This window comes from Cryptomeria japonica, chromosome 7 (genome assembly GCF_030272615.1).
Source record: "Cryptomeria japonica chromosome 7, Sugi_1.0, whole genome shotgun sequence".
Taxonomy (NCBI): Eukaryota; Viridiplantae; Streptophyta; class Pinopsida; order Cupressales; family Cupressaceae; genus Cryptomeria; species Cryptomeria japonica.
In genome coordinates this window covers 43,669,942-43,684,173 of record NC_081411.1, presented here as the reverse complement: position 1 = coordinate 43,684,173, position 14,232 = coordinate 43,669,942, and positions in this window count along the sequence as shown.

Here is a 14,232-nt window from a genome sequence, read left to right as displayed (position 1 = left end):
GTACCATAGATGCTGCTGCGGATTCTGATACAGTTGCTGCTGCTAATGGTACTATGGATGTAATGGCTGTTGCGAATGGGATTACTGGTTTGATTGGTGGGATGATTGGTATTGTAGATGGTGGAGTTGTGAGCCTCGATGGGGCAGTGGGGATAGTGCTTGATGGTGCTTTGATTATGAAACGTGTCCTCTTTGCAGTAGGTGGGCAAAATGGTTTGCTGGGTTTTCCTTTGAATCTGAGTTTAGGAAGGATCTCTTTTTCAAAGCCAAGGCCTGTATTACCTTTGGGCTTGAATTCTGGTAGCAGAGGTTCATGTCGTCCTTGTTTGCAGTATCCCAAAGCACTCTGACCATCATATCCCATTCTTTGCATAATGAGAAGGCCTTTGCCATACTGATCCGTAGGAAGTGTAACTCGCGGTATGTCAGTGGTGATGGGATCTTTATAGATCCATTCCGCCAGGACCTCATCTTGTGTTTCTTCCTCTTGACTCTTTCCAAGAACGAAAGGTGTCAAAGCACATGCTGGTATGTTTAGTGGTTGCTGGAGTAACTGCTGTGGTTTACCATGAGTTCTAGGAGAAGTGGGCATTTGTCCCACACAAAAGAGTTGACTCAAGTTGTATTCCCCAGGACCTTCCTCTGCGATCTTCATCTTAAGCTTTTCTTGCTTCGGTATAGTGGTGTTTGAACTGGCAAGAGAGGCGGGATTTATATATGATGTGGAGGAAATGGTTTCTCTATTATTAGGAACGGTAATCTCTGGTTGATGGCTGATATTATGGCAAAATGCAAAGGGATTTACATTGCCCAGGATTGTGATCTCTGTACCGTTATGTGGGAACTTGATACATTGATGGTAGGTAGATGGAACAGCTTGCATGGCATGTATCCAAGGTCTCCCTAATAATAGATTATATGGCAGAGGAAGGTCCAGAACTTGACAGATTATGTGCTTTACCACAGGGCCCACTCGGATTGGTAGTACCACAGCTCCTTTGGATGAACGCTCTGCATCATCATAGGCCTTGATGGTGATCTTCTTGCGAGGATCCACTGATTCTATTGCATATCCCAATGCTGTGACCAACTATAGTGTACAAATGTTTAGGCCTGCTCCATTATTTATCAAGACTCGCTTGATCCTGTGTTGGTTGATAAAGACTTCAATGTGTAGCGAAGCATTATGAGGTTGTTGGAAAGAAGAGTTGTCACTTTCAGAAAAAGTGAGACAAGGTGATGACTTTAGATTTCCAACCATGGCTTGAAACTGGTCCGTATTCAGGTTTGCAGGGACTAACGCCTCTTGGAGTGCTTGATCCAAGATTGTTTTATGAGATGGCGATAGGCGCAATAGCTCTAAAATGGATATAAGCGCAGGCGTTTTGTCTAATTGTTCCACAAGATTGTACTGCTTTGGGACGGAGGTGGTGCCTTGTGGAGCTGCCTTGATGGTGACCTTGCCACGACGTGTAACAACATTGCAATTTCAGGTGGGATTTTTGAAGGTTATGGTTGCAATTTGTTCACTGGCATCATACAGGTGATTTACAGTATAATTATACGCAACCTGCGTATAATCAGTGGTATCAGTGCCTCGCCTAGAAGTGGAAGGACCCCTTTGATCTTGTGATGGAAGTGGATTCTTGAACATCTGATGATCATTATTGGTTGTTTTTGGGTCATGTCCTTCAACTTCAATTTCTCCTCGATCAATAAGATCCTAAATGAGATCTTTCAATCGGTGACAATTACTTGTCTTGTGTCCTCTTCCTTGATGGAACTCACAGTGTTCAGTATCTCTCCACCATGCCGGTTTGACCTGAGGCTCATAGTTTGATAGCTTAGGTAGAGTGATCAAATTTTGAGAAATGAGTTGTCGCAACACTGTTTCAATGGGTTCCCCTAAGGGAGTGTATGTGCGTTTTTGTTTTTGCTGACGAGGTCTAGGTTCATCATGAGACGTGATGCGACCTTGATTGGAAGGAGCATTTGTGTTATTCTGAGGTGGAGGATTTTGTCCTACAAATCGAACCACAGGTTGTGCGTTTTGGATAGTCCGAGCATCCACAACTCCATCGTTGATGATATTTTTGTTCTTGTTCCAGAAGTTCGGTTTATCGCTATTGAAGCGCGGGCGAGGACCATCTTTTGGTTCATTAAAGATTTTGATGAGTCCTTTCTTGATGAGTGCCCGTTCACACTTTAAACCCTTGGTGATCATATCATTAAAAGAGTCTGTGTCTTTGACATCCAGGTGAAATTCCATTTCTTCGTTTAAGTTGGAAATGAATATTTCCACTAGTTCTTGTTCAGGTAACTGAAGAGAACGTCTGCTAGACATTTGGCGCCATTGTTGCAGGAATACTGAGAATAGTTCACCTGGTTTTTGTTTGGTGTTGCATAGATCAGCCATGGTGATGTCGCGTTCAATATTATAAGAGTAATGAGATAGGAACTTCTGGATGAGTTCCTCAAATGTTCTAATGCCACCTGGTAGTTGGGAAAACCATGACGTGGTTGTTCCTCCCAAACTTTGGGGAAAAAGGCACATTAGGTATGTGTCTTCATATGCCACTTCAAGACAAGCGGAATGAAATTCTCAGACATGATCACGGGGATCCCCCTTTCCTCTATATTTTTCAAATTTGGGTGTTTCGAATCCTTGTGGAAAGGGTGGCATATAAAGATTCCTATCAAACAGATAGGGACAGATGTCGTTAAGTGAGAATTGATTGGTCTTAACACCACTATGAAGTTGTTGGGCGAGATTCTCGACTTGTTGCCGCAACATCTCCATTTCCTTTGGAGGAGGAGGTGGTGGGTTACCTCGAGGAATGTTATATCTGATGTGATCTCTACCTCTTTCCTCCTCATGGCGACTTTGTCTTTCTGATGCTTGTCTTAATTGGGCAAGATCAAAGTCAGAGGGGAGTTTGGCTCCTTCTTGAGCGAGTTTTAAGAAGTGAGCATCCGCATTACTCTTGAGTATTTCGTCAAACAGTCTGTTAAAGAGAGGGTTATGCTGAGCCCTTTCTATTGTTGCAGGAGTAGGAGTACTTGGGTTTTCGTCATCTGCATTTCCTCCAAGTGCTTCTTGAAATTCATTGAGATTTTCCTCTTCTTCTTCTTCTCTTTCTATTTCTCGTTGTCTCGACTGTGATCGGGTTTGAGCCATTTTGTTTGCAAGTTTGTGTTTGAAGTTGATTGAAGATGATGATGAGTTGGTGATGAAATGAAAGATTGATGGTTGGTGATTTGTGTTGTATGGGGATCTCTAGCACTTTAAGGTAGATGTAACCGAAATTCCTTCTTTGAATTGCTTGTTTGTTTTGAGGAGTTTGGATGTGATAAGGTGTAGAGAAATCTGAGATGTGTTACAGATTTTGACTACCTAGTAATGAGAAGATTCACTCATGAACTAGTTTTAACCTGCGTAGATGTGTCTCTTAGGATGAGCTTATCCTAGATGTAGAAACAATCTAAAAAGTGATGTGATGTGTTTGATTTCAAGCAATATCTAAAAGAGAACTTGGGACAAGAACCTCTTAATGTTTTGAGAGTTGGGATGGATTGATGATGAAGTGATGATGTATGAGTGAGATGATGGATGTTTTTGTTTTTCAACTTCAATAAAAACTTTGGGTTATAAATGGGACAAACTCTACCTCTTCCCTTTCAGGTGTTGTAGGTATTTCTCGAGCTGTGTTGTAGGTGATGCAGATGTTGGGGAAAAAGTGGGGATTAATCTTTCCTCCTTGATTTTTGTGATAACTCAGAGCTCTATATTGCATAAAAGCTTTGCGGTTCAGTGATTTTGAATCAAACTCGTTTGTTTTACTTTGAAGGTATAGACGCATGCGATGTAAAAAGACTCTATGGGAGACAAAGATTTGTTGATTGATATAGAAGAATTTCCTCCTTTTGATCAAAGCCTTTGAGCTCAATGATCTCCTTTTCAAGTTGATATTCTGATGACACTTCTTCTTTCGCAAGATGTGAAGAATGGTCATAAAAGTTGTCACTCTGTGTTGTTTGCACTTTGTTTTTGGTATTTTTGGTTGTGTTGACAGATGTTGGATGAATACTTTGTTTTTGGGATTGATTTTCTGATTTTTCTTTGACAAGAAAACAAAGCAAGCACCCAAACACAAAATTGTAGCCTCAAAGACACAAATGAGTATGGGTCTAGATCAACCCAATCCTTGGACTTGTTTTTGACCCTTCCTTTAGATTTATTTTAAGGTGTATTTCCAAAGCCTGAAGTCGGCTCAATTTGCACTAGGTCTGTAAAACGAACACACTTCAAACACTTTTTATCCCTAAGGTCAAATGGCCAGTTGTGATAAATTTAGCCCACATCTTGATATTTCTTCGACTTTGGTACTACATACCTTATGAATCCTGCCGTGGCAGGTAAGGATGTGATATACTAAGTCTTGCACGAGCATAACAAATAGATGATCCCTATGATGGGGGAGTCACCACTTTTATCAAGCCACAAGTGACTTTTCAAAAAGCTATGTTTCTACTCAAGGAAATATGTATGGTGAGTATCTTGGGAGCAAAACCATCTATGCTCTTGCACTAAATTATATCTCAAATATCCTCAATCAATAGAACAGGTGGGCTACTACTTAAAGGTGTTTAGTCATGTTCGATGTTTTTGGACATAAGTTCATTCTGCAGTGACTCACTTAAGAGCCTTGTAACTGGTGGTGGGGCCCATTTGTCCTTTCAGCCAGTTACACTGTAGGAACAGCTATACCCAAGGCTACAGCTTTCGCTCTCACCTTATTTCTATAGCGGCTCGAAGGATTTACCGCTCGAGGTCGTTCCCAAGAGTATCGATCCCTTGGCAGCCTCTCTTAAAAAGATAAAATTTTGAGTGTTACTAACACTTTTCTCTTGCACCTAGGACCACGAAAGCCAAGGGAGGATAGTGTGTGTTAGAAGTAGGACCACTCGACCAACTCTTTGCACAAGTGTGCCAAGCACGAAAAACACTTGTTCTTTTTAATCTACCATTGCAATGTGATCTAACTATTTGGAGATGTTGCTCCAACAATCATGGTGTTCTTTTTAATTTTCAAAGGCAATTGTTTGAGTAAACTAGAATTTGAAAATCCTGGTCAACTTAATGAAAAACATGTTTGCCTGAAGTAAAATTGCTTTAAAAATGAGACAAGTTGATTGTGAATTTTATTTGCACCAAAAATGGAAGTGTGGATTGTGAGTTTTATCTTGATGCAAGAAATAAAATTTGCCTTGTTGATTTTAAGCACCAAAACGAAGTTTGTTTCCTAACTTGCAAAAAAAAAAAAAAAGTTGTTTTTGTGTAAGTTTGTGGTTCTTTTTACCTTGGAACAATGAAATTCTTTTTAAGAGCCCCAAACAAATGTGTGATTCTTTTTTTAAAAGCCCAAATTTGAAATGTGAAGTTAATTTTAAACCAAAATAAAAAGTGAATTCATTTTTAAAACCAACTTCAAAAAACAAGTTAGTAAAAAATATAAATCTACTTTTTAATCTAATTTAAATCTGCACAAAAGAGAAAAATAGTTAGTAAAATTTGCCTATTTGGTGGGCTTCTACAAGCCTAATTTTTTTTCTTTTTTTTTTTTGGTTACAAGGTGATTTGTACAACGTTTTGTTACAATAGCGCTAGTCTGCGTTTGAATAGAGGCACTATTTAACACAAACGCACTAAAAGAAAGGGAAAGACAAGAGAAGGCAAAAGCACTGAAACGGGGTGAATAGCGCCAAAATAATGTCAAACACGCCAAAACAGTGTCAAAAACGCAACCTGTGTGACATTTTCAACATTCAAACATGATATTGGTTAAAAAAAAAAGTTGATCTTTTTGGTGTTTGGATTCACGTCAGGTTCACCAAATGATGCCCTCCTAAATGGCACAAGATTAGTCTATGATCAAATAACACAAAAACACACAAAACATTAGTGTTAGTCAATCGAAAACTAATCTAAAAAGGCATACCAAAAGAGAGACTACAAACATATTTAACTATCAAAGCAAACATGATGAGGCATCTCCAAATACCTCCTAACATACTCTTAGTTCCTTCTCCCTTGTTCCTCTCCTCTCCAAGTTCCAAAATAGTGTAGCTCTCAGCAGCTTTTTGCACTATGGATGCTTATGGAGGATTGAGATTTAATATTAAGCTTCAAATATGAAATGAAAAGCTAAATACTATGCTATTGATGCTAAAATGATTGATTTTACCAAAAAGACAAGATTTTAGTTATGCTATGCTAAATGCTCTCTAAAAATGTCTATAGCCTAAATGCATACAAGTTTTCAGGATCTGGATTATGAAGGAATGGGCTCTATTTATAGGAAAAATGGAGCAATGGATGGCCAGGATTGAAAGGTTTAATCAAGGGTCAAGCTTGAAAGTTGGGGATCCATGTGCACAATTTGCACCAATGAAATGGTGACAAGTGTCAACATAAGATTGGGTTGAGAGAAGAGGTTGGAGGCATTAAATGCCTGAGGAGACCTCATGGTTATCTAGAAGGTAAGGGTCAAGCCTAAATTAGGATTACCCACTGGATTAGGAGTTAATGCAAGGATAAACCTTTGTGCAAATGATTAAGAGATAATCAAGGTCAAAAAGGCTTGATGAGACCCTTGGGTTGGGTAGAGGTTGAGTCAAAACAAATGTTTTAACCATGTAGGAGGGTTTGGGTTAACCATTAATGGTTTTTGAAGACTTTGTGGATTAAGTGGTTGAAGGTTGGAAGCTTTCAAAGGTTATCCAAGACTTTGAGACATTTAGTGGTTGAAGGTTGGAAGCCTTTAATGGTTATCAAAGACTTTTAGGCTTTGAGAAGTGACTCTATTTTGCTTAGGAATGTGACAATAATTAGGGGATGGATTAGGCTAATTAGGAAGGGGTTAGAAGAATCTAGAAGGGGATTGGATTTTGCAAGTGGATTTGGTGGGTGAGGGAAAATAGGATTTTATTTAAAATAAAAATTCATTTATTTCAATAAATGTGTGCAAGTTGTATTTGGATAAATATTCAAATAAATATTAATTTATTTAAATAATAAAAAAAAAGGAAGATAAAGCATTAAAATGCTTGAAGACTTTGAGGGGAACCATTAAAGGCTTGAAGACTTTAAGGGAAGACATTAAGTTTGAAGACTTCAAAGCCATCAAGTTTGAAGACTTTAAGGGAAACCATTAAAGGCTTAAGAAGACTATAGAAGGAAGCCATCAAGTTTGAAGACTTTAAAGCCATCAAGTTTGAAGACTTTAAGGGAAACCATCAAAGGTTTCAAGTGGGTGAGGATAAATAGGATTTTAAATAAATAATTTATTTAAAATAGTTGTGCAACTTGCATTTGTAGGAAAATGCAAGTGGGTGGAGGATAAAGGTGATTTAAATAAATGATTTATTTAAAATAGTTGTGCAACTTGCTTTTGTAGGAAAATACAAGTGGGTGGAGGATAAAGGTGATTTAAATAAATGATTTATTTATTTAAATGTGAGAGGTGGGATTTTGGGGGATTTAAATAAATATTAATTTATTTAAATGTGAGAGGTGGGATTTTGGGGGATTTAAATAAATATTAATTTTTTTAAATGTGAGAGAAGATTTAATTAAACAAATATGATTTATTTATTTAATTAATGGTATGAATTTAGTTAAGTGAATTAAATCAAATAAATTGAATAATTTATTTAATTAATAGGAGAAGAGGGTTAAGATGAATTAATTAAATATTAATTTAATTAATTATTAATTGATGGTTAAATAATCAAATAAATACTAAGTATTCATTTAATTAAGTGGACAGATTTATGTGACTACAGTTTGTTTATGAACTTGTGTTTACATATATATGTAATATGATTCTATTTAGGACAACCGATATCAACCATGGGAAAGAACAAGCGAGGAACGATGGAACAATGAGAGGCTCAAAAGGAAAGACAAAGGCAACGTATGAAGAAATTGTGTGACATAAGAACAATGGGAGAAGAAGGTATGTCATCCTCAACATCTCAATTCAATTTACCAAACGAATATAATACACCTAATGCAATTGAAGAAGAGACATTTGATTTACCGTTTGAACCTAATGCAATTGAAGAAGATAGCGCATTGAATAATCAATTAAATGATGAACATATTACACCTTCTCTACTTGATGAATTGAATGTACATAATGCACCGATGTTAACACCTCCTAGAATCATTCGTAGGAAACCAAAGTATCTAATTGACATTGATGAGAATATATTGAAGTCAATGCCCAATAAAAGGAATGAACGAACTTGTAGGAGAATGGTTAAAAGAATATGGCAAAACTATTTTGAAAACTTAAATCAAACCGCAAGATGTCAATTAATTGTTCAAATGATTAAAAATTCAAATTTTAGAGAGACAATGAAAATTCTAGGCCTAAGATCATCTGAAAGTAATAGTGAAAGAACTATTGTGAGCAATCTATTTGATGCATATCAAGCTATTGGTTCAAAATCATGTACTAAAGATTCTAATGCTATTCGACGTGTCATTACATCAATTATAATGAGCAAAAAAAAAAAAAAAGATTGTTTGATAAGCAAAACAAGTAAGTCATTAAACGTTAGTAGAACAACATTAAGTAAAGCATTAAAGAGGTGGGAAAAAATAGAGGAACCTAACAATAATCTCTTTGGACATTCTCGGGTAGACTACCACACAGAGATAAGGTTGTTGTTGATGCACTAAAAACATTAATTGAAATTTTTTGGTATGACAACACAAGAGTTTCCCCCAACCAAAGAAATGTTGTTAGAAGGCGAATTGGGTCTACAAATTGTGAGCCACATGCCAAACACTATTTGGATATGACTCAAACTAAATTTTATGAAAGATTCCTTCAAAAGTTTCCTCAAATAAGAATTTCTCAAAGATTTTTTGAAATGACGAAACCTTTTTATATTAAGATTAAGCATTAATCATATTGAATTTTCCATGCATTATGATATTTTTTGTCATATTTGTTCTACTTTGTACACTAACGATGTTTTGCAGGAATGTAATATTACAAGCACCTCCTAAGTCGGTAAGAGAATTTATTTCAAGTGTGCTATGAAATAGACATGATGGTTGCATTTATTATAAGATGCCTTGTTTGGAAGGTTCTTGTGCTATATGTGGTGGTTTGCAACATTTACCAAGATGTGTTCATTTGGAGAGCACACATGAAATTGGTACGAAACTAGTTTCTTTCGAAAAATACAAGACAACCACATATGGAGTTAAAGATGGAAAAGATTTGAAGAGATGTGAGCTAGTGAAAAATGATATATGTGTAGCTCAATTTATGAAAATGTTTCAAGAGAAACTAGTTTATGAGTACATAATGCATACACATAGAGCTTGATGGTTAGATAAGAAATTCAAGTTATGTAAGGACATATTTCCTCTTGGCACCATTGTCTCTATCATTGATTTTGCTCAAAATTATACACTAAAACCTCAAAATGAAGTGCAATCCATGTATTATCACTCTAAACAAGTTTCTATTTTTGTACACATAACATTCATGCATGCAGATGATAGCACAGAGGAGGACAGAAAGGTTGTAAGAGAGTATCACTTCTACACAAGTGATGATTGTACCCATTCATCAGAGTTTGTACAAGGATGCTTTAAAGTTTTCTATGATAGTTTAAGGAAAAGGAACATACGATACAACCGACACTTAATATGGTCAAATAATTGCACCGCACAATTCAAGAATGCAAGGATGTTTTATTGGTTGACAAGGATGCATATGACAAGCGGTGTACAACATTTTTGGAATTTCACTGAGGTTGGACATGCTAAGGGAGAGCACGATGGTGCAAGAGCATGTGTGAAAAGAGCCCTAGCTAGGGAAGAATTGAAGTACGAAGGTGGTGTTGAGTTGATAGATACAGAAAAAATTGTGCGATGGTGTAAGTCTACAATGGGTCCAGGTAATCCAGGTACGTCAATGGTTCGTAGATATTTTTGGTTGATCATTAAATCTTACATTGAAAACTGTCTAGATTGTTGTACAGTTGCAGGATCGAGTGACATGCATGTTAGAGTATTTGGGTATTTACTTGATTAATTAAATATTCTTTGTTTAATTATTTAAGTTCCCTTTATCTCTTTTATACTTAAGCTAACTTTAGGTGCATATAATTAATTATTATGTGCAAACCTAGGTTTTCCCTTTTTAGGGTTTCTTGACCTATTAAAGGTTGAGTTCTTTCTTTTCATTGTAAGAATCACATTACATATTTTTGTGAATATTGAGCTCTCTCTTTTTGAGCATATTCTCTGTGTTTTGTATGTTCTTCAGATTTTGCTTCATTGCTTCTCCTTGTAACAGGTTATTCGGCTTGCAAAAGATCTTTAGGCTCCTGTGGTGTTGTATTTTCTCAACTCCTATATGGTATCAGAGCTCAGATCTGTAGTTACCTGTTCCTATTTTTTGAGAATTTTGCACTTGAAGCAGATCTGGGGTTTCAGACATTTTTTGTGTGCTTAGGGTTAAGTTTTTTTTTTTTTTTTTTAAAAAATAAAATTCTGAGCACTTTGGACCTAAACGAACCTCACCATTGTGCTCAGAAGACCCAAAAACCACTATAGTCATCTAAAATTTGTCCATTTTTGACCCCTGAGCATCTGGGTGATTTTTTTCCTCCAAGCCAGGCCGTACAACCTTGGCATGCAAAACGAGAAAAAAATTTTGTGCAAATTTTTTTTTTTTGCCTTTTTATGGCATGCAGGCCGAAATTTGCTTTAAAAAAAAAATTCTTTCAAAAAAGTGAAAAAAAAAGGGAGGTTTGTTTCTTTTTAAGATTTTTTTTTTTTTGGGCACATTTTTTGTGGGTACTACAGGGTACTAGACTGACAAGCCTGTCAGACCTGTCAGTTCAGCCCCTACGGCCCTCGCCGGCGACCCCTCCATCCTTCTCCGCCCACCACCGCTATTTCTTCGGCCCCTGCTGACCCGGTCTTTGGCCCCCGCCGGCCATGCAGATCCCGATCCCCCGCGCGTTGCTTAGCCTGGCCCTGCCGCTCCGCCTGGCTCCACTGCCGCCACCCTGCCTGGCCCCGCTGCACCGCCAGGCGCCCAGCTCCCTGGCCTTCCCGCCACCCGGCTACTACTTCCCTACCGGCCGTCGCCTCCCTACGCTATCGGCTGCCCAGCCCGCCGCCCCCTGCAGCCCCCGGCCTCCTCCTTGGCCCCCGCCGCCGCTTCCGGCCGCCCTCTGCTCCGCTCCCCGGGTGCTTTTTTTCCTGGCTGGCCACCGCTCCCCCACTCGGCCACCGCCCTGCCACCCGGCTGCCACCGGTGTGCCACCTGAGCACCGCTCCCTGGCCACCAGACCACCCAAGAGCCACCAGACTCCCTTTTTTGGCTTTTTCAAGGGGGTTTGGTTTTTTGGCCCTATCTTGGGCATACGGAGTCATTTTTTTGAAAATGAATAGGCATCAGAAATCTAGTTCCGAGGCCGATCTCATGGTGTTGGTAATTTTTTTCCAATTTTGCTGTTTGACTATATTTTTTTACAGTCAAAGTGAGGTCTCGTTTTTGCACTCCAGGGGACGTAGAATGAGCATCTGAACTCCGTTTTTCAAAAACTTTATATTTTTGGAAAGCTTGTGCCTTGTACTTTCTAGAAAAATGAGTTTTTTTTTTCTATATTCTTCTCCATGCATATTTTATTTAGTTTTTTGCTTTTCAGCACTCTAGTGGTTATCATGGTTGTTTCAGGTCCTAGGATCTCTTTTCTGAGTAGGGTGTCTCTGTTTTGCTTCTTGTTTCTATTTCCAGTCTTCTTATCATTGTAGCTTGTAATTATGCAAACGCATTGAGATAAAGTGCCATCATGCATTGTTTACTTGGAATCTTGCATATCTTGTGTCTTGTTGTATATGCACTGTTGATCAAGTGCCATGAGGGGGTTGATGTTTGCCTTTGTTTGCCATCTTCCTTTGTTAAGTGAGTGTTCCTTCCACGACATTCGCCTCATGATGATGTGTCTCAGCACCTTTGATGTTCTTGGTTCTTCATCATGCAGTTGTTTTTGGCTGTCCTTTTCAGTGTTCCTGTCCCTCTCCCACTTCCGTATTATGGGGAGGTTTATCCTGTTGGTTCTAATGCTCCCATGGTTCGATTGATTAGCTCTTTAGGCTTTGGTTTCTCATGCCATCTGTATCTTTGATTTCAGTTGTTTTGCCTTGTTTGCCTCCTGATTCGAGTAGTGTCATTTGAGGAACTCATGCAGATTACAGTCTTCTCTACCTGGTCATGTTCTAGTTCAGTGGATGTTCTTCAGATTAGCAGTTATTCTTCGACAGAGTTTGCATGTTCTTCATGCTTCAGTGGTTTTCTTTTATCTCTTTTTGGAGAGGAGTTTTTTCCCACTCGGTTTTCTCCTTTGTCTCCGTTTCATAGAGATTTCATTGTATTTGGGTACTTGATCAGGCCTTGTTGCCGGGACCCATCTTTATTGCTTTCAGTAGCTATTCTAGGTTTTAGCTTCTCCCTAAGTCTAGCTTAAGGGGGGGTGTTAGAGTATTCGGGTATTTACTTGATTAATTAAACATTCTTTGTTTAATTATTTAAGTTCCCTTTATCTCTTTTATACTTAAGCTAACTTTAGGTGCATATAATTAATTATTATGTGCAAACTTAGGTTTTCCCTTTTTAGGGTTTCTTGACCTATTAAAGGTTGAGTTCTTTCTTTTCATTGTAAGAATCACATTACATATTTTTGTGAATATTGAGCTCTCTCTTTTTGAGCATATTCTCTATGTTTTATATGTTCTTCAGATTTTGCTTCATTACTTCTCCTTGTAACAGGTTATTCGGCTTGCAGAAGATCTTTAGGCTGCTGTGGTGTTGTATTTTCTCAACTCCTATAATACACTCATTTATGAGTTCAAATTCAAGTTCACTGGTAATTTATACGAGACAGATGGTATGTTTTTGCTCTTCATGCATGTATTGTTTGTGGGAAGAATGTGAATCACAAGAGTGGGTTTACAAATGGTCTTATAGACCGTTGGTTCCCATTGATTCATATCAAATTTTCAAAGCACTACAATTGAGCCAGATGGAGACATAATTGGATTTTGACAATGTATACGACCTAGTGGATTCAGGTGATTTTTTGAGTTAATTTTTTTGCAAGTATTATTTTTGGTTCATTTTGTTGTACATCATACTTTATTTTTGGTATTAATTAACACTTTATAAAATGCAGGTCATGTGTATGCATTTGTTGCAGAAGAGAACAATGAAGAAGGAACAAATTACTATTTGTGTTGTTGTGTTGAGCCTAAAAGAAAATTGACAACCACAATCATTGACGGAGAGGGTATTGAATACCCAATAGGGTATGTTGTCGTGACAGGAACATGGCTTCAGAGATACCCTATCAAGAATTTTGATGCTTGGTTGTTCGAGGACTTTGAAACACACAGACATATTCTTCATTTCTCTAACCTTGTTGTTGCAACAAATATTCATTTGATGAAGTATTGTGGTAGACCTCATAACAAGATTTTATGGAAAGTTCATGAATCTGACCACGAGGCAATACTTGACACAATACGGGTTAGAGCCGATCCTGAAGGCTCACTTGATTGATTCTACGGTTCAGAGTAGAATGATTTTGAAAATTTTGTATAAATCGTCGACAAATTGTTCTATATTCATTTTTTGTATATATAAATGCCCATGAGCTGATTTTTACATGTTTAGGGGCATAATTTTGTATATTTAAATGGAAATGAGTTGATTTGTACATATGTACATGCCAAATTTTGTATATTAAAATGGTGATGAGCTAAATCACACATATTGTAATGCCAAATTTTGTATAAAAGCCCATGAGATGATTTGTATATTAAAATGGTGGTGAGTTGAATCACACATATTGTAATGCCAAATTTTGTATAAAATCCCATGAGATGATTTGTAAGACATTTTTTTGTATAATCAAATAGCCAAGAGCTGATTTGACCATATTTAGAGGCAAATTTTTGAATAATATGTGACAATGTTTTGTGACTATTTTGTGTGTCAATGTTTTGTGACTATGTTTTGAGTATATGTGATGTGTCCTCGGTCAATCATGATCATTATTGATTCTTGTATAATCATGGAGAATTATTTGAGTCATTATCGGGTCATAGGGGTCATAGATTGAGACTAGATACAA